The sequence below is a fragment of the Phascolarctos cinereus genome, unplaced genomic scaffold, assembly GCF_003287225.1.
Source record: "Phascolarctos cinereus isolate Bilbo 61053 unplaced genomic scaffold, phaCin_HiC Scaffold_4;HRSCAF=312, whole genome shotgun sequence".
Taxonomy (NCBI): Eukaryota; Metazoa; Chordata; class Mammalia; order Diprotodontia; family Phascolarctidae; genus Phascolarctos; species Phascolarctos cinereus.
Genome location: NW_027555847.1, coordinates 81,912,873 through 81,930,941, shown reverse-complemented (window position 1 = coordinate 81,930,941; position 18,069 = coordinate 81,912,873). Strand labels below are relative to the sequence as shown.

The 18,069-nt window shown below is 47.1% G+C and overlaps 1 protein-coding gene across 1 annotated transcript in view; it reads left to right on the top strand.

The window, feature by feature from the left end:
- The first annotated feature begins 241 nt into the window (after positions 1-241).
- The window catches only part of PRKCD (protein kinase C delta), a 59,421-nt gene continuing 41,593 nt past the window's right edge, over positions 242-18,069 (top strand). The window contains 2 exon segments of the mRNA XM_020971535.2: positions 242-1,295; positions 6,564-6,621. The gene's annotated coding sequence lies outside the window, so the exon portion shown is untranslated.

The window sequence follows — 18,069 nt, the reverse complement described above, 5'->3', positions numbered from 1 at the left end:
CACAGCCTACAGGGGCGGGGCGGCAGCAGAGTTGCAGTTTGGGGGGCTGAGGGAAAGGAGGGGCCAGGAGGGAGAGAGGGAAGGAGGGAGACCTCGGCTGAGGAACGGGAGAAGGGGGGGAGGGGCGCGGTGAGCAGCGCGCTCCAGGCCGGCCTCGGAGGCGGCCCTTGGAGGCTCTGGGCGGAACTGGGCGGGTCGCCGGGGTTCCCAGCACCTGGGTGAGGTCTCGGCCGCCCCGCCCCCCACTCCACACTTCCTTGTGTGACGGTACCCGGAGCCAGAGGCAACCGGAGCGGCGGTGTACGGGCCCCGAAACAGAGCAAGAGAGGGAGCTCCTCCGGCCCCAGAGCAGAGGGATCCTGGGGCTGTGAGATCCTCCTTACAGAACCGAAGAGATACCCCTTCCCTACCCGAGAGATCCACTCCCCCGCCCCTCTCCCCCTCCCCGGAGCCGAGAGACGCCTGGGCCAAGATAGCCTGCCACCCCTACGTCCAGCAGAACCGACGCACTCTCCGAGGGAAGAGACTCCTTGGACTGAGTGATTCCCCCCACTCCGGGGGCGGAGAGACCCAAAGGACCTAGAGGTTCTCGCTCCCCTTCCCAATTCCCAGGGCGGAGAGACCCCAGACGACTGGACGATCCTTCCGCCCCCAGGGCGAAGTCACTCTGGGGACCTAGCGATCTCCCCACTCCCGAGGCAAAGATGCCCCAGAAACTCAGCGATCTCTACACTCACAGGCGGAGCAAGCTCTAGGACTGAGACTGCCCCTGACCTCCTGAGCGCCAAGTTACAGAGGACAGAGATTCCCGCCCCCCTCCTGGAGCGCCGAGACGCACCCTAGGGGCCTCGACACTCCCGAAAGCCAAGAGTCAGAGACTTCTCCCTCTTGATCCCCCCCCCCCGGAGGGGCCTGATCCCCGCCCCTCCGGAGCGCCGAGAGCCTGGAGGCTGCAAGACTCCCCTGGAATTAAGAGACAGATTTCCCCCCCCACTCCCCACCCCCGCCACCTTCTCTCCACCCCCGGAACTAAGAGGAGAGACTCTCCACCCCCTCCCCTCCTCCATCCTCTCCCGCCCAGTCCCAGATCGTGAGGGGGCCGTGAGAATCAACAGCAGAGAACCACACACACACACCTGAGACGCCCCCGCCCGCCCGCCCCAGAGCAGAGAGCTGTCCTAGACGGCTTCGGCCCGTGTTGACCGGGATAGACCCCTCGAAGGCGAGGAAGGCTACCGGACCTGGAGAGACCGCGCGCTCAGGAGAGGCAACCCCCTTTTCTTGGCTACCGGAAGGTGAGGAGGTAGGAGGGAACCGAGAGAGGGGCCAAGAACCCCTCACCCCTCGGGATTGGGGATTGGGAGAGGAACCTGGGCAGTCAGGGCTACCAGTCTCCTGGCTCTGGACTTTGGGAGTTTCGGGTCCCCTTCTGAAACTGAACTAAGTGAAAACTATGGCAGATGGCCCCTTCAGCTGCTTTGCCTTCCCAGTGACCATTCTTCAGGCTTTCTCATTTGTCGGGAGTCTCCTTGTGTCTCTGTCACTCTTCTCTTGACTGAGGAAGATTTCTCTCTCTCTCTCTCTAGGAGCTTGATAACTGCTTTATCGGGCATTTTCCACCCCCCTCCCCATTTATCATCTTCCATGCATGCATGTCTTCTCATCCATAATCCCTTCATTCATTTCACCCCAACCTCATCATCTCCCCCATCATTGTCCCCAAAAAGCATCATCCCTATTCATTATCTCCTCTGTTGTCTCCCACCCAACGTTCCCCTATTCTGTCATCCCAATATTTTGATGTCCCTCATTCATTGTCATCTAGTCTGTAATCCTCTTTCCGCTTACCTCTATTCATCATCCCACATTCATTGCCTTCCATTTGTCATCCCCCATATCCATTGACCCCCTCACTTATGTCCATTGCCTTCTCATTGTCAACCATTCATGTTTTTTCCTGCCATATTGGTTCATTTGTTGCTTGGTCTTGCCTTGTCCCACCCACCATTCTGTCCCCCTTATCCGCTTGGGCTTCTCTTCCTTTCTCTGCCCCCTCTTTTGTGTTCCCACCCTTCCTGCAATGTCCCCTCCATCCTAGTAACTCTCCTTCTGCCCTCCTTCCAGCTATATAATGTCCTTCTTATCCTATTTCTGACTTTTCCCCATCAAGACAAAGGAGGAAGAGAGCCTTAATTTGGCAAAGTGACTACCTGCTTTGTACCTCTCTTATCCTCTTGCCCCTGAGGTCTCTTTCTTCCTTCATCCATTTTTTCCTCCTTTCTGTGCCCTAGACTCATCATCCTATTGCCACCTTTCCTGAATAACTGTACCCCCTATTTCAGCTGAACTAGTAGATCTGGGGCTCATCCTGGACCAGATGAGAGGGGACCTCTGGAAGGGAAGTCTGGACACTTCTTGGTTTGATGAGTTTTCTGTCTCTATGTGTTGGGGGGGAAGGGCATACAAAATGAACCCATCTACTCCCACACATGGAAGTCATCATCGTGCATGACCCCTTGCATTTCTAAGTTTGGGTGGGGAGTGGAGAAAAAGGGTCAGTTCTTATCTGACCATCTTTTCTCTTCCCCTCTACACCCCTCTCCCTCCTCTGGCTTCCTGCCGTGACTGGCAGCAATGGGAAAGATTTATGGGTAGGGAATTTCTCACCACCATCAAGGTGAATTTTCTTGGGGTTTCTCCCTGTATAATTTCTTTATATGTCTCCATCTAGCTCTAGATAGAGTCTACATTTTTCTGTGTCCGTGTTCCTTCTGTTCCTGTGTGACTACTGTCACTCTGTCCTACATGTCTCTGTGCCTATTCCATGCCCCATCTCTTTGTGCCCCAATTCCCTGTGTCCAGTGTGACTCTCAGTTTCCTCTGCCTATGTCTGTGTCTGTGTCTTGTCTCTGAATCTTGCTGGGAATTTAGGTATCAGGGCAATTTATCCATGCAGACACTACATGGTGAATTTATACGTGTATCCACCTGACTCTGTGTGTGTGTGTGTGGGGGGGGTGTGTATGGTTTCCTTTTTTTCCCAACATATCCCCAGACATGCTGTAGCCACCCGTGACCAGGTCACTGAGGGGTGGAGACCCAGGTCATTTGGGCTTCCTTGTGGTAGACATAGTTTGAACCAGAGTGCCTACTGACAGGCCAGCAGAGGGCGAATATGCAACTGAATGTGTGGGAGGCAGTGAATATGAATGTGACTGTGCGTGATTGAGTGACTGTTACTGTGTGGGTATGTCTGGTTGTGTGTGTGAGTGTGCATGACTGTGCAAATACCTGCTGTATTAGTGTATGAGACTTACTGTCTATGAGAGTGTGACTCCATGCTTTATTCTGGGATTGAGTGTGTGTGTGTGTGTGTGTGTGTGTGTTCCGATGCATTCCTCTGTGTTCACAATGGTTGGAGAAAGTGGCTTCTTGGGTGGAGATTTGAGTACTCTGGCTATGGCCTCTTACCAGTATCGGAAAAGCTTGGGGTTAGCCTCTCAGTATCATGATCACACAGTTCAATGAGCATTAAACATGGTGTAGGGGAGAGCTGGCCTCATACTCAGGAACAGCCAGTTCACATCTTGCCCTATCTCATCTCCCTGTCACTCTGTGCTACATGTCTGTTTCTGTTCCATGTTCCACCTCTTTGTGCCTCAATTCCTTGTGTCCAGTGTGACTGAGTTTCCTCTGTCTGTGTCTCTCTCCTGTCTCTGTGAATCCTTCAAGGCCCAGCTATGATCCCACCTTTTACTGGAAATCTTTCCCACTCCCTCTTAATTTCAGCACCTCCCCTCTGTTGATTATTTCCGATTTCTGCTATACATAGCTTGTTTCTATATATTTGCTTGCATGCTGTCTCTCTTATTAGATTATGAGCTTTCTCAGGGTTGTTGCTGTTGGCCACTGTGTCTAATTCTTTGTGACCTCATTTGGGGTTTTCTCGGCAAAAATACTGGAGTGTTTTCCATTTCCTTCTCCAGCTCGTTTTACAAATGAGCGAACTGAGGCTAACAGGTTTAAGTGACTAGCCCGGAATGTCTGAGGCTGATTTGAGCTCAGTCCTCCTGACCCCAGGCGCTGTGCTCTATCCACTGTGCCACCTAGTTATCCCTTTGAGGGTTGAGGCTGTCTTTTGCCTTTCTTTATATGCCCAGCACTTAGCACAGTGCCTGGCACATAGCAGGTGCTTAATTTTATTGACCAAGATCTGCACTGATAAAAAAGCATTTCATCCTGCCTATGAAATTGCAGGTCTGGACTGAAAACCCACAACTTTCCAGGTACTATACGCATGGCTCTGGGGATAGTCAGCAGTGAAAAACAAAACAGTCTTTGCCCTTGGAGAACTTAGACTTTACAGAGAGGAAACTTGTACATAGATAAATAAATACAGTCATTTTCTGGGGGCTGGGAAGAGCTCAGCTGACTGGAGGGATCGGGAGAGGCCTCTCGTGGAAGGCAGCATTGAGCTTGACCTTGAAGGGAACTAGCGAGTCCAAGGATGAGGGGTCAGTACATTCAAGGCTTGGGGGACAGCCCATTCAAAGACATTGAGGTGGAAGATGGAGTGTTGATTGAGGAAGAACAACCAGAAGGCTAGTTTGGCTGGAAAGAAGCCTTTGGGAGGAGCAGGGCGAAATCGGCCTGGAAAGGTCGGTTGGAGCAAGATTGGGATGGGCTTGAAAAGCCAAAGAGAGAATTTGGGGCAGCTAGGTGGCACAGTGGATAGAGTACTGGCCCTGAAGTCAGGAGAACCTGAGTTCAAATCTGGCCTCAGATCAAACATTTGACATTTATTAGCTGTGTGACCCTGATCAAGTCACTTAACCCCAATTGCCTGAAAAACCAAAAAACACAAAGAGAGGAATTTGGATTTCATCCTTTGGGCAATGGGAAACCAATGTAGCTTCTGGAGCAGGAAGGTCACACAGTCCAGTCTGAGCTTTAGGAATTCCAATTGGATAGCTGTGTGGAGGAGGGAATAGAGATGGGGGGCGAGGGGTGGGGAGACTGGAGACTGGGGCACCAATTAATAGGCTCTTGAGATAGTCCAGGCAAGAAGTGATGAGGACCTGACCTAGGATGGCTGTGATGTGAATGGGTAAGCAGACAAAGACGAGACATGTAAAAGACTATAATTAGATAGGTACAGGGAAAACCAGATTCATAAAATAAAATCTCTAGATGATACCAAGACTGGTTCTAGGCTTGATTCTTGTCTGAGATCCCTGCCCTTCTTCCTTCTTGCCTCTCTCACTCTAGTCCACAGTTCCCAAGTGCTAATGTAGACTGGAGCAGGTGTGGTATGGTAGAAAGGGCACTAGATTTAGGGTCCCAGGAGCCAGCATGGTGGAAAGGGCGCTGGCTTTGGAGTCCCAGGATTTTGGTTCAAATTCCAGCTCTCCCTTTTACTACCTGGATGTCCTGGAACAAGTTATCTCGCCTATCTGACCCTCAGATTTAGGGAATTGGACTATAGACCCTTTCTCGCTCTAAATCTATGCTCCCAGAAGCTCTTTGCCTGGCTTTGTAAGAGAATTACAGAGGGAAGTTAACCCCAGGAAGGGAAACTAGACATCTAGGTAATCTACTCATTGGGGTAGCAAGCCCTGGATAATGGAGAATAGCCTATTCTGGGTTGATTCTGGGCTATGGCTGCAGGGGATTGACACCATTTAACAGGAAGAGATAATTAGAATTTAAATTAAAAGTTAAAATAATTCAAAGTTAAAAAAAGGAGAAATATTAAGCCAGTGAATACAGCTGTGCCCTTGGGTTTGGGTCTGTGACCTTTTGGACTAGGGCAAAGGAGATAGGTAAGCAAGTGTCTGTGGCTTGAGGGATGGCTGTGAGGATCAGGTTGTAAGTTGGGAAGTGGTTTATTCAGTGCTCAGCATTCACCTGCCCTGTGTTCTTTCCCTGGCCTGTCTGGAGCCCCTAGAGAGAAGGGATCCTGGTTTATATATCTTTATCTCTCCCTTAGTGCCCAGTAAGAGGGCTGGGGTCCTAGTTGTGTGTTCGTTAAAGATTTGGCACCATAGAATCAAAAGAGACCTTAAAAACCATCTAATCCAGGGGTTCTTAACTTGGGGTCTGTGAACTTGTTTTTTTTGATAGATAGACAGACAGATAGACTACATCAATAGAATTGGTTTCTTTTAATCCTATGTATTTTAATTTATGCATTTAAAAATATTCTGAGAAGGGGCCCTTAGGCTTCATTAGAAGGTAAGAGGGGTTCATGATGGAAAAAAGGATAATTTAATCTAATTTGACCTCCTTCATTTTATAGATGTGTAAAATGCGACAGTACGGGTAAGTGACTTACTTAAGGCCACACAGCAAATCAGTCACAGAACAAAGACTAGAAAAAACCCAGATCTCCCACCTCCTGGTCTGATCTTCTTTCTACCCCTCTACTTGTAGATTTGAAAGGTATTTTTGAAGTGGTTATCTTACTCACCTTCTCTCTGTCTTGACCCTGCAGGTCTGGTGGGGATGGGTGTCCTTTGGTCTTCCCTAGTGCCAGCCCTGACTGTATCTTTCTTATTCCTCAGAATCACTTGCTATATAAGGACCTTGGACAAAGAGTGAGACCCTAGTCCGGAACGACAGGTAGTGATGATCCAGGGACTTCCTCAGTCCCTTAGCAATTTTGCTTTCTCATTGTTTTTTTTTTTTTTGCTGCCCCTTTAATGTCAAAGACCAGTCCTCTGGGGAAGCAGGCCGTGTTACCTGCCTCCACATTATTGGTTTAGAGTGTTGGGCCTTAGGATGCTGGCCAAGGTTGGGATGCTGGGATGGGTTTGGGGTTGGCTGCCTGGGCTGAAGATGCTGATGTCCTCCTAATGTCACTTTCAGGCAATTTATGTTTGATATGTGGCTCCTTTGCTGGGTTCTGTCTGGGTGTCCTGCTCCTCAGGACTTCCAAGTACTGGTTTAGAGGAGGATGTAGGCCAGAGAGGAGAAGGATGGAAGATTGTAGGATAAAAGGAAAAGGAGGAGGGAGTTGTCGAGGTAACATATTACCCTTCAGTCTGTGTGCAGGCTGGTCTGTGGCCCCCTGCCTCTGCTTCTCCAACCATGTAGGCAAATGAACCTTAGGCAGGTTCCCTTTGCTGGGGAGGGAGGGGTGAATCCGGCTGTACTATGAGGGATGCTAGACTCTTAGAGTGTTAGAACCTTATCATCCTAGGATCAGACACTTACATCTAGAAGAGAAAGTAGAGACCACACTTCTCACTGAACATAAAAGGAAATTGAAGCCCAGGGAAGGGAAATAGCTTGCTGGAGGCCATAGAGTGACTTAATGCCAAAGGAAGCACTCCAGCCCCAGTCTGCTGACTCTCCGAATGCCTCCTTAGCTGGTTTTGTGCCTCTCTGTTGTATTTCCTACCCCCTAGGCTAACCCACAGCAGACAAGAAGTCAGTAGAAGTAAATAGGCGGGGACCACTGGGATGGAATGGAATTTGAAAAGACCATGGGAAGGGTCTCAACCTCACATCTTTCCTCCACTGGCCTATCACCATTGCTATAAATTCTGCCATTACCAATTCATTCCTGTGGGCTAAGCATTGCCTTTTCCAGGATGCTTTTGAAAAATGCCAATTTAGTTTAATCCTCAGAAGAGTAGCATATCAAATCACTAATAGCTCAGAGTGGATGAATTTGTCAGAAAGAAACTTTCATTCATTCATTTAACAAACATTTATTAAGTACCTACTATTTGCAGGAACCTTTGCTAATCCCTTAGGGGAAGACACGTTCCGTTAAGCTATGGCCTCTGTCTAATCTATGGCAGATTTCAAGAGAAGGGGATCCTAGAAGGGCAGAAAGAGAGGGAAGAGGAAAGCAGGATTCCTGCCCTTGCTACTCTGCAATTTTCCCTGGGACTGCTCCAGTTCTTTTTCTTCCAGGAAGTCTTCCCTGACTAGTTCTGTCTTGCTCTGTCTCTCCTTATCCTGACATCATCTCAACAGATTTGGGGATACGTTTATGTGCTAGTTACCAAGGGTTTTAATGTATCTTTAGCATATGAGGGTGGGATGCCCTGTGTGAAGGGCAGCTTAGAGTAGGGACTTTGCTGGTTGTGTCAACTTTCTGGGGCCTCGATCCCTTCCCAAGTCTTACCTAGAGATGTTTACTCTTCTCTCTGATTCTCCTTCCTACTCAATCAGAAACTTTGTCAGAAACTTGAGCTTGTTCAGCCCTCTGGCTCTGTCCCTCCACTTCGTGGTCCCCACTTCTGTCACCTGGCCCTTTTTTCCCTTCTTTTCTGGGTGTTTGTCACAAGGAAGAAGACTTGTAACGGAGCTATCAAGGGCAAGGTTGCACGCACACAAACACAGAACAAGAGAGTGTTATCAAAGAAAATCACTCAGAGCCGGCTGGGTGAAGCATCCCCCCCTTTATCCTCCTTAACCATGCTTGGCCGCATGCTTCTTTCTAGGCCTGGAGCTCTTCCCCTGCCCCCCCAGGCCAGAGGGAATGGTATCTGCTGTCCCAGAATACCCAGTACTGATTTGGCATCAGCCTACCTGAGCACTTGGGACTAGACTCAATCCCTGGCTCACTTTCAGCCATTTCAGATGCTTTATTTTGCTGGTGGGGTTTGGGTCTTCCATCCACAATCTAACACTCAAATGCTAGCACAATTTCCTTCTTCTGTGGAAAGAAGGTAGAGAACGAAACAAAAACCTGCTACATACATTACACTTTTTTCATAGATTCATAAAATTATCAGAGCTGAAAGGGACCATAAGGATCACTGTAGTCCAAGCCTCTCATTTTACAGATGGAGAAGCTAAGGCCCAGAACTGTCAAGTGACTTTCCTGAGGCCATATAATAAGTGAGTGGCAGGCCTTCTGATGCTTAGTCCTGTGTGCTCTTTCAACTACAGTCGTCCCAAAATATTTACTGAATACTTCAACTGATACCCCCATCACTACATCCTGCCTCCCAAAATAGAGCAGTGTTGACGCCTTTATCTTCATGAGAACAGAAGTTTACAGGGCACTTTTCTCTCCCTCCTTCCTCTCTTCTCATTCTTCCCTCTCTCTTTGCTCATTCCTTCTTCCCTAGTCCTTTCTTCCTCCTCTCCTCCCCTGTTGAGCATTGGTATACCACACCAAGGCAAAACCAGAACAGCAATCTGGGGATCTAGAGCCCAGGGGCTAGATTGGTTTTCCCGGAATCTGAACTTCCAAGATGGGGTCCTGAGAATGTAGGAAGGTGATAATGCTGAATTTTAGAGGGCTTGGGAATGCTTAGGCTTATTGTAGGAGAACAGGATCTTTAGAAGAAGGGATGTCGTGAAATGACCAGCTGGTCACAGTTTAGAGGGCCTAGAGAGCCAGGCAGGGAGCTCCCCACTGGGAAGTCTCATTCTAGTGATTCAGGCAGCTGGGGGGTGGGAAAAGGGGGAGAGGAGGAGAAGAGGCGTGGCTTTCCAAGGCCTAAGACTTGGGGGGAGGGGTTCAGCCCCACTTCCCCCCTTTACTTCTCCCTTTTGCTCTGAGGAGCTTAGTCCTCAGCTTCTCCAAACAGAGCTGAAGAGAGAAGGAAGAAGGAAGGAGGGAGGAAGGGAAATATATATGCAGCTCCAGCCTCAGATCTTCCTTTCTTTTCCATTTCCCAAGTGAATTTCATTACCTAATGAGGTTACTTAGTCTTAGGACAGTGCCACTGTCATCCTCCCTGCTACCCCTTACCTAACACATACTTAGGCACATATATTTAAATATATATCATACCCAAAGATGCACACATATGCACGCATGCTCACAGACAATAGAATACAGCCCTTACCTATATACTCATAGAACGTGTGCATAATCCATCAAAAAGCACTTATTAAACGCCTGCTATGTGTCAGGCACTGTACAAAGCACTGAGAGTACAAAGAAGAATAAAATAATTCTTGCCCTCAAGGAGTTTATATGCTACCAGGGGAGACAAAGTGCATGTATATACATATACATATACATATACATATACATATACATATACATATACATATACATATATACATATACATATACATATACATATACATATACACATACACATACACATATACATACACATACACATACATATTTATATATTTATATGTAGGCACACATGGTTGCAGTTATGATTGATGTGGCTGCACATATATGTACAGGCACGTATGTACATGTTGTGTGTATGTGAATGACACACAGGTACGCATACATATGCATGTGTGATATATTTATATACAAAAGAAATACAAAATGCAAGGTAATTTTGGAGAGTATATCTAGATATATGTATGAATGTATACACATACAAAAGAGATAGACAAGGTAAAGGTAATTTTTGAGGGTGCATATATATATATGTATGTATGTATGAATATATGTACATATGAAGAAGATATAAGCTCAGGCCATTTTTAGAAGGAAGGCACTAGCAGCTAAGGGGATCAGGAAAGATTTCATGTAGAAGGTGGCCCCTGAGCCGGATTTTGAAGGAAATTAGGAATTCTAAGTAGCAAAGATATGGGAGGGACAGGTTCCAGGAATGGAGCTAGCCCATGCAAAGGAACAGATACTGAGATGGAATGTAGTATATGAGAAACAGTAGGTACAAGAAGGGGGATAATGTTTAATGAGTCTAGAAAGGTAGGTTGGGGCCAGGTTGTGAAGGGATCTAGGTGTCAAACTGAAGTTTGTCTTTGATCCTCAGCGTAATAGGGAGCCTTTGGAGTTTATTGAAAGAAGATGTTGACACGATCATCTTCATTTTTGGTCAACTGCTTTGGCAGCTGGGTGGAGGCCAGATTGGACAAGGGAGAGATTTGACTCAGGGCTTCTACAGTAGTTTTGGTAAGAGGTGAAGGCCTGAACTAGGGTGAGTCAAGGGGTTGGTTGTAAGATGTTGTTGGAAGAAAGGGAAGAAAGAGAAGACACAAACACAGAGAAATACACACTCAACACAGATGTGTGGTCATATACCTTCACATATTTAGGTAAGGCACACAGGTTTGTCGCACAGACACACAGAAGTTCTGGGATGTTGAGGTCATGTCAGCTTGGTCTTGGAAGACTCTGTGGACGTGGACAGAAGGTGAGAGCAACCGTGATGGATGGGTCTGGGTCAGTTGGTGGATATGCCAAGAGATGAGACCTCTTGACATTTTGTCTAGGGGAATGCTAGTCTTAACTATGCCACTAACTTCCTTTTAAAAAGATGTTTATATTGATTTTTTCTTACATTTCCTAAATTTCCCCTGTATCCCATAAAATGCCACTACATTCATATGCCACAATATATTTAGCCATTCCAAATTATTGATTATTTACTTTATTTCTAGTTCTTTTTTGCCACTAACTTTCTGGGTGACTTTGGAATAGTCCCTTCTCTTCATTGGACCTTAGTTTCCACAACTGTGCCATGAGGCAGTTAGATTAGAATTCAGGGGTGGGGAACCTGCAGCCTCGAGGCCACATGTGGCCTCGAGGCTGCAGGTTCCCCACCCCTGAACTAGATAATCTCCTAGGGCCTAACTTTCTAGCTTCTATGGTTCTAATTCTAGGCCTTATTAATGCTGGGATAGAAACTGTATCATGCAAGGGTTCTTAACCTGGGGTCTGTGAACTTGTTGTTTTTTTTAAAAAAGTTGACAAATCCAAAAAAAAAAGTTGATAATTATATTTCAGTAGAATTGGTTTCCTTTGTAATCCTATGTATTTAATTTTATGCAAATAAAACTAATTTTCAGAAGCTGTTTATAGACTTCATCAGACTAGACCACCCAAGGGGTCTGTGACACAAAAAAACAGCTAAGAGCCCCTGGTCTAGTGCTAGATAAAAACGATCAGCACTTATTATTATTGGTGATGATAACAATGATCAAACTTTAACTCTTCTTAGAATTCCTTGGTACTCTTGGGCCCCTCGGGCACCTGCTAGCTTGCTATTATGATTCTGCAGTTATAAAAAGGAGAGAACCATGTTCCCACTCTGGATGAAATTTAGCTTGAACGGAATAGTCAGAGACTTTGCCCCTAAGTTCAAAAGCCATTATTTCCTTCAGCCTCTCCCAAAGCTGACCTCAGGAACTAGGGCCAGGCCAGAAGAGGGTGTGGCTCATGCATTAAGTGGAGTGAGGGGTTGACAGGATCAGATGCAGCAGTTCTAAGAAGATGGGAAGGGGGTGCAGGGAAAATTGTCCCAGCAGAGAAGTTAGGACACCAGGGGTCTACTTTTGCCTTGCTACTGGCTGTGTGAGCTAGAGCAAGTCTGAATCTTTCTTTGGCCTTCAGGGTTTTTCTTCCATAAAGTGAAGGGGTTAGATTTGATGTTTCAGATCCCTTCAAGACCTGTCCGTCTGTGGTCTAAGAAGCAGTCAGCACGAGGTGGCAGCTCCTCAGATTTGGTAAGAAAGCTGGGAGCATGGGATCTGTACTCGATGTTCAAGGGTCTCCCTCCCTGGGATGAGAGGGTGAGGCCTTCAGTCTTGACAGAGACGGAAGACTATGTGAGGAGAGGGTGGCTCTGGAATAGAAGAGACAGCACATGGATGACATTCCCTGAGCTAGAAAGGAGGTAGGGCAAGGGGAAAGGGAGGATGGGGAAAGAAGCATCAGCTGCAGACTTGGGCTTGGTCCTTCTCTGTCTACCCTTTCTGTGGGTGGTATCACCCAAATCCTATTTGTTGGGGGGCAGTCAGGGATTTTTTGGGGTGGGCCAGGGAGCAATAGTTCCCACATCTTTCCCACTGGCCTCAGGGTTTCATTTCTACCCTTTAGTGGTGTGTGTTTCTAAAGTGTTGTGTGTGTGGGATAAGTGATTAAGATAGGAGAGTTATGGTGTGTGTAAGAGAGCATGTGGCATATGTCTGGGGTCTGTGGTGTCCATGTCTCTGTGTTTGGTGCTTATGTGAGGTGTGGTACGTATGTATGTGATGCATGTGGTGTGATGGTACGTGTATATGTGCTACGTGTGATATGTATATGTCATGAATGGTTCGTGTTGTGTGACATGTGAGGTATGTGGGCCAGTGTTGGGTAGATGGTATAGTATGTTTCATGTATATATTAGTCATGTGTGGTTATGTTTATATGGTATATGTGAGTGGAAGATTGTATAGTAAATGAGGTATGTATGGTATTGTATGTGGGGTGTACATAGAGTGTATGGTATATGTCTATGAGATGTGTGGTGTTGGTTTGTGTAAATAGTATCGTGATTGTGGGGAGGGTGATATATGTGGTATGTGTGTGGTATTGTATGTGGGTGGGTATGTAATATAATTTGTTTTGGTCTTGGATGTGTGTGGATATGTGGTTTGGGGTATATGGTATGTGGCATATGTATATGATATGCATGATATATGAGTATGTATGGATAGTATATGACTGTATGGGAGGGTATATGATGTGTAGTACTGTTTGTGGTTAGTGGTATTATATGTGGGGCTTGTCTATAGTATATATGTATAGTACCTGTGTATGATATGTGGTGTGTGAGGATGGGATGTGTGAGTGGTTGGTGTGTGTGGCATATGTGGTATGTTGTGGTATTGTGTATAGGGGTGTGTGTGTGTGTGTGTGTGTAAGGAGAGGAGCCTTGTGTCCTGGGATGCTGTGGAGGAGGCCTCCCCCTTTCACCCCTCCTCTGCCCAACCCTCTTGAGGAGAAGGCCCCCCCATCAGCTGCAGCTGAGACCGTTGGTGGCTGAGAGCTGGGAGGAAGCCTTGGGGAGTGTGGTTACAGGAGCTGTCGGAGGCCCCTCTACCCACGTGGAGAAAATGTACAGAGACAGGTGTCAGCCACTGGCATCATTCTCTTGTATCCTCGGCTTTTTACTGAGGCCCTCAGGAGTATACCCAGGACTCTTTTTCTTGAGGTGGGGGGATGAGTGCTCTGGGGAAGGCACTGGCTCAATGTGACCTGGGTGAGAGGTGCTGGGAGACCAGGGAGATGGACAAAATATGTTGAAGAATCCCTGAAGGTTTCTCTAGGGTTATGAGTGAGGTTGAGTTTCCTAACTCTACCCCTTGCTAGGGACATGACTAGATAAAGTATTTCACCTTTTGAGCCCTCTGTTCTGTCATCTGTAAAATGGGATAATAAGATTTTTTCTGCCTCCCTCAGAAGGCTGTTATGGAAAGGGCTTAGTAAACCCCTGATGGATACAGAAATGTGAGCTGTCACTAGTATGACTATTATTATTACATGTCCTTGAGGTCTTTAGAAAGCTATCTTCATCAGCACCTCAAGCAGACATTCCAGTTTCTGCCCAGCCAGCTCCCCATTTTGAAATACTGGTGAGAGGGAGTGAGGTATCTAGTGAATTTCCGGCCTGTATAGTTCCCTTTGGGGCTGAACTAGGAAGTGGTTTACAAGATGGACGGTCCCTTGGGGCAGCTAGCTGGCGCAGTAGATAGAGCACTGGCCCTGGATTCAGGAGGACCTGAGTTCAAATGCGGCCTCAGACACATAACACTTACTAGCTGTGTGACCCTGGGCAAGTCACATTGCCTAAAATAACAACAACAACAGCAACAAAAAGAAGATGGATGGTCCCTCACCCTCCACAGCTGGCTGAGTGGCTTGGGGGAGGACAGATACTATCCATCTGCCCCCATCCCCTGCCGTGCCCAGGAACACTGGGAAGCAGCAGGCCAGACCAGTCAGCTAGGACAGTATTGCAACTCATGGCCCCAGTGCTTCTGACTCCAGGAGTGAGGCACAGTGGGAAGTGACTTGAAGTTTTTCCTGGTGGTGCCTATACAGATGGCACTTCTTACCATCAAGTTGTTTATTAGGTAAGGGCAGGAATTTGGTGCCTCTGGAGATAGCATTCCCCAAAGCCTGGATTTTTCACTCATATATGTCAAAAATGTAATTTCCTAGGGCCATGGATCACAAATGAGAATATCAGAGCTGGAAGGTGCTTAGAGATCATGTAGTTGAACTGTATATATTTTACTGAGTTAGAGAAAGACCTTGCCCAAGTGACTTGCCTAAGGTCACATAGGTTATCAGTGGCAAAGAGGGAGGATTAAAACCCAGGTCTCTTGATTCCCAGCCCCATGTTCATTCCACTGCCCCCCATTCCACAGTTTTTACAGTATATTTATACCTTTCGGAATGTGGGGAGTCTGGATCTCCATCAGCATCTCTACAAAAATTCTCCTTTCTTTTCGTCTTATTCCCCCCAGGGAATAGTCTCGACTAAAATCTTATCTTTTACAAGAAGTCTTTCCCAGCCACTCTAAATTCTAGTGCCTTCCATCCATTAATAATTTCCTACTTATCCTGTATATAACTTACTTTGCATGTATTCGTTTGCAGGTTGTCCGTCTCTCCTCCCCGCCCCATTAGATCTTAAGCTCCTTGAGGAGAGAGACTATTGCCTCTTTGTATCCCCGGTGCTTAGCACAGTGCCTAACATATAGCAGGCATTTAATAAATGTTTATTGCTTGATTGATTGGGGGTCTGAAGAGGAGGGGTGACCAGTAACACAGCACTGCCTCTCAGGGTCACTTAAAGGAAGTCAGAGAAGACAGTAGGTGAAGTTGAGGAGGGAGAGCATTTCAGGCGTGCAGGACAGCTGGAGAAAGTGCGCGGAGCTGAGAGATGGAGTGTCTTGTTCGTGGAACAACCAAGAGGCCAGTGTCATTGACTCAAAGAGTACATGGTAGGGAGTAAGGTGTTAAGACGACTGGAAGGGGGGCAGCTAGGTGGCACAGTGGATAGAGCACTGGCCCTGGAGTCAGGAGGACCTGAGTTCAAATCTGGCCTCAGACACTTGAAACTTACTAGCTGTGTGACCCTGGGCAAGTCACTTAACCCCATTGCCTAGCTAAAAGCAAACAAACACACAAACCAAGAAGACTGGAAGGTTAGGAGACGGATAGGTTACAAAGGGCTTTGAATGCCAATTAGAGCATTTTATATTTGATCCTGGAGGCAGTAAGGGGCCACTGGAGTTTATTGAGTAGGGGAGTGGCACGGTCGGACCTTTGTTTTAGGAAAATCACTTTAGTAGCTAAATGGAGGATGGATTGGAGAGGGGAGAGACTTGAGGCAGGCAGACAGACCCCCAGCAGCTATTGCAGTAGTTCAGGTGTGAGATGATGACACCCCATACCAGAGTGGTGGCGGTGTCAGAGGAGAGAAGGGAGCTTATTTGAGAGATGTTGCAGAGGTGATATTGACAGGCCTTGGCAACAAATTCGGTTTGGGGAGTGAGAGATAGTGAGGGGTCCAGGATAATTATGTTGTGAGCCTGAGGGACTGGGAGGAAGGTGTCACCCTCTACACTAATAGGAAGGTGGTTGGGAGGAGAAGGGTTTAGGGGGAAAGATGATTAGTTTCTTTTTGGACTTTAAGACATCTACTGGACATCCAGTTTGAGGTGTCTGAAAAGCAGTTGGAGATGCAAGATTGGAGGTCAGCAGCGGGGATTGGGGCAGAAAAGGCAGATCAACATAAAGATGGTAATTAAATCCATGGGAGCTGATCAGCTCACCAACTGAAGTAGTATAGAGGGAGAAGAGAAGAAGGGCCAGGACAGAAATCTGAGGGACACTTGCAGTTAGAGGGTGTGATGTGGAGGAGGATCCAGCAAAGAGGACAGAGAAGGAATGGTGAGATAGGTAGGAGGAGAGCCAGGAGAGAGCAGTGACCTGAAAATCTAGGGAGAAGAGGGTATCCAGGAGAGAGTGACCAACAGTGTCAAAGGCTGCAGAGAAGTCAAGGAGAATGAGGATTGAGAAAAGGCCATCAGATCTGGCAACTTAAGAGATCACTAGTTACTTTGAAGAGCAAAGTTTTGATGGAATGATAAGGTTGGAAGCCAGATTGTAAGGGGTTAAGAAGAGAGTGAAAGGAGAGGGAGTAGAGGCACCTATTTGTAGATAGCCTTTTCGAGGAGTTTGGCTATGAAGGGCAGAAGAGATATAGGATAATAGCTGGTGGGGATGGAAAGATCAAGTGAGGGTTTTTCCGGATGGGGAAGACGTGGGCGTGTTTGTAGGGAGTAGGGAATGAGCCAGTGCATGGGAAGAGAATAAAAATAAGTAAGAGTGAGGATGCCAGAGGGGGCAATCTGTTGGAGGAGACAGGAAGAAATAGGATCGCTTGCACAGGTAGAGGGGTTAGCTTTGGTCAGGAGGAAGGCTGCTTCATCGATGCCCCTCCATCAAAACCCTATGCATCCTTTCTCTGCTTCTCTGTGACTGCCCATCTCTGAAGAATGAGAAAGTGTTTGTAAGCCCTTCCCATGTGCCAGTCATTCTACTAAGCTCTGGGAATGCAAACACACAATGTTTGTGCTCAAAGAGCCAGCATTCTGATGAGGAAAGAACACATAGAGAAGAGTGAGCATTGGCCAGGGAGGAATATTTTTGGTCTGGAAAGTTAAAAGGATGGTGTGAGTAGATTAACACACACATCTTCCTGGTAGTAGTGGAAGTATTTTTGATTATGGTTCCAGAGCTGGAAATGGGTGGTGGGGGTTTGGGTACTCAGATGGTGGGGAGGCAACTGACTAGAAAATGGGCAGGAAGATGAAGCATGGCTGGAAGAGACCTAGACATGGTGGGCCATGTAAGGGACTCACCAATCGGGAGGAGAGAAGTGGAGGATTCAGGATGGGAGTTTCAGGGCTGAAAGCATCCAGGGCATAGTATTTGGTCTGGTGAATAAAGTCCTGATAGCTAGTAGTGTCGTTTTAGGGGCTGCTAGTCATTGCTGAGAATAAGAAGGAAGGAAATAAGTATTTATGTAGCACCTACTATGTGTCAGGCTTTACAGAGCTAAGTGCTTTACAAATATCTCATTGGACCCTCACAATAACCTGATGGGGGGGTGGTATCATTATCCCCATTTTATAGTTGAAGAAACTGAGGCAGACTTGGGTTAAGTGACTTGTCCAGGGTCACACAGCTAGGAAGTATCTGAGGCAACATTTGAACTCTGGACTTCCTGACACTTGCCAGTGGTCTATCCACTATCCCACCAACCTGCCTCTAGGATCCTAAAGGAACCTATCTCTGCCTTTTAGGAGTCTTTTGTATGCTAA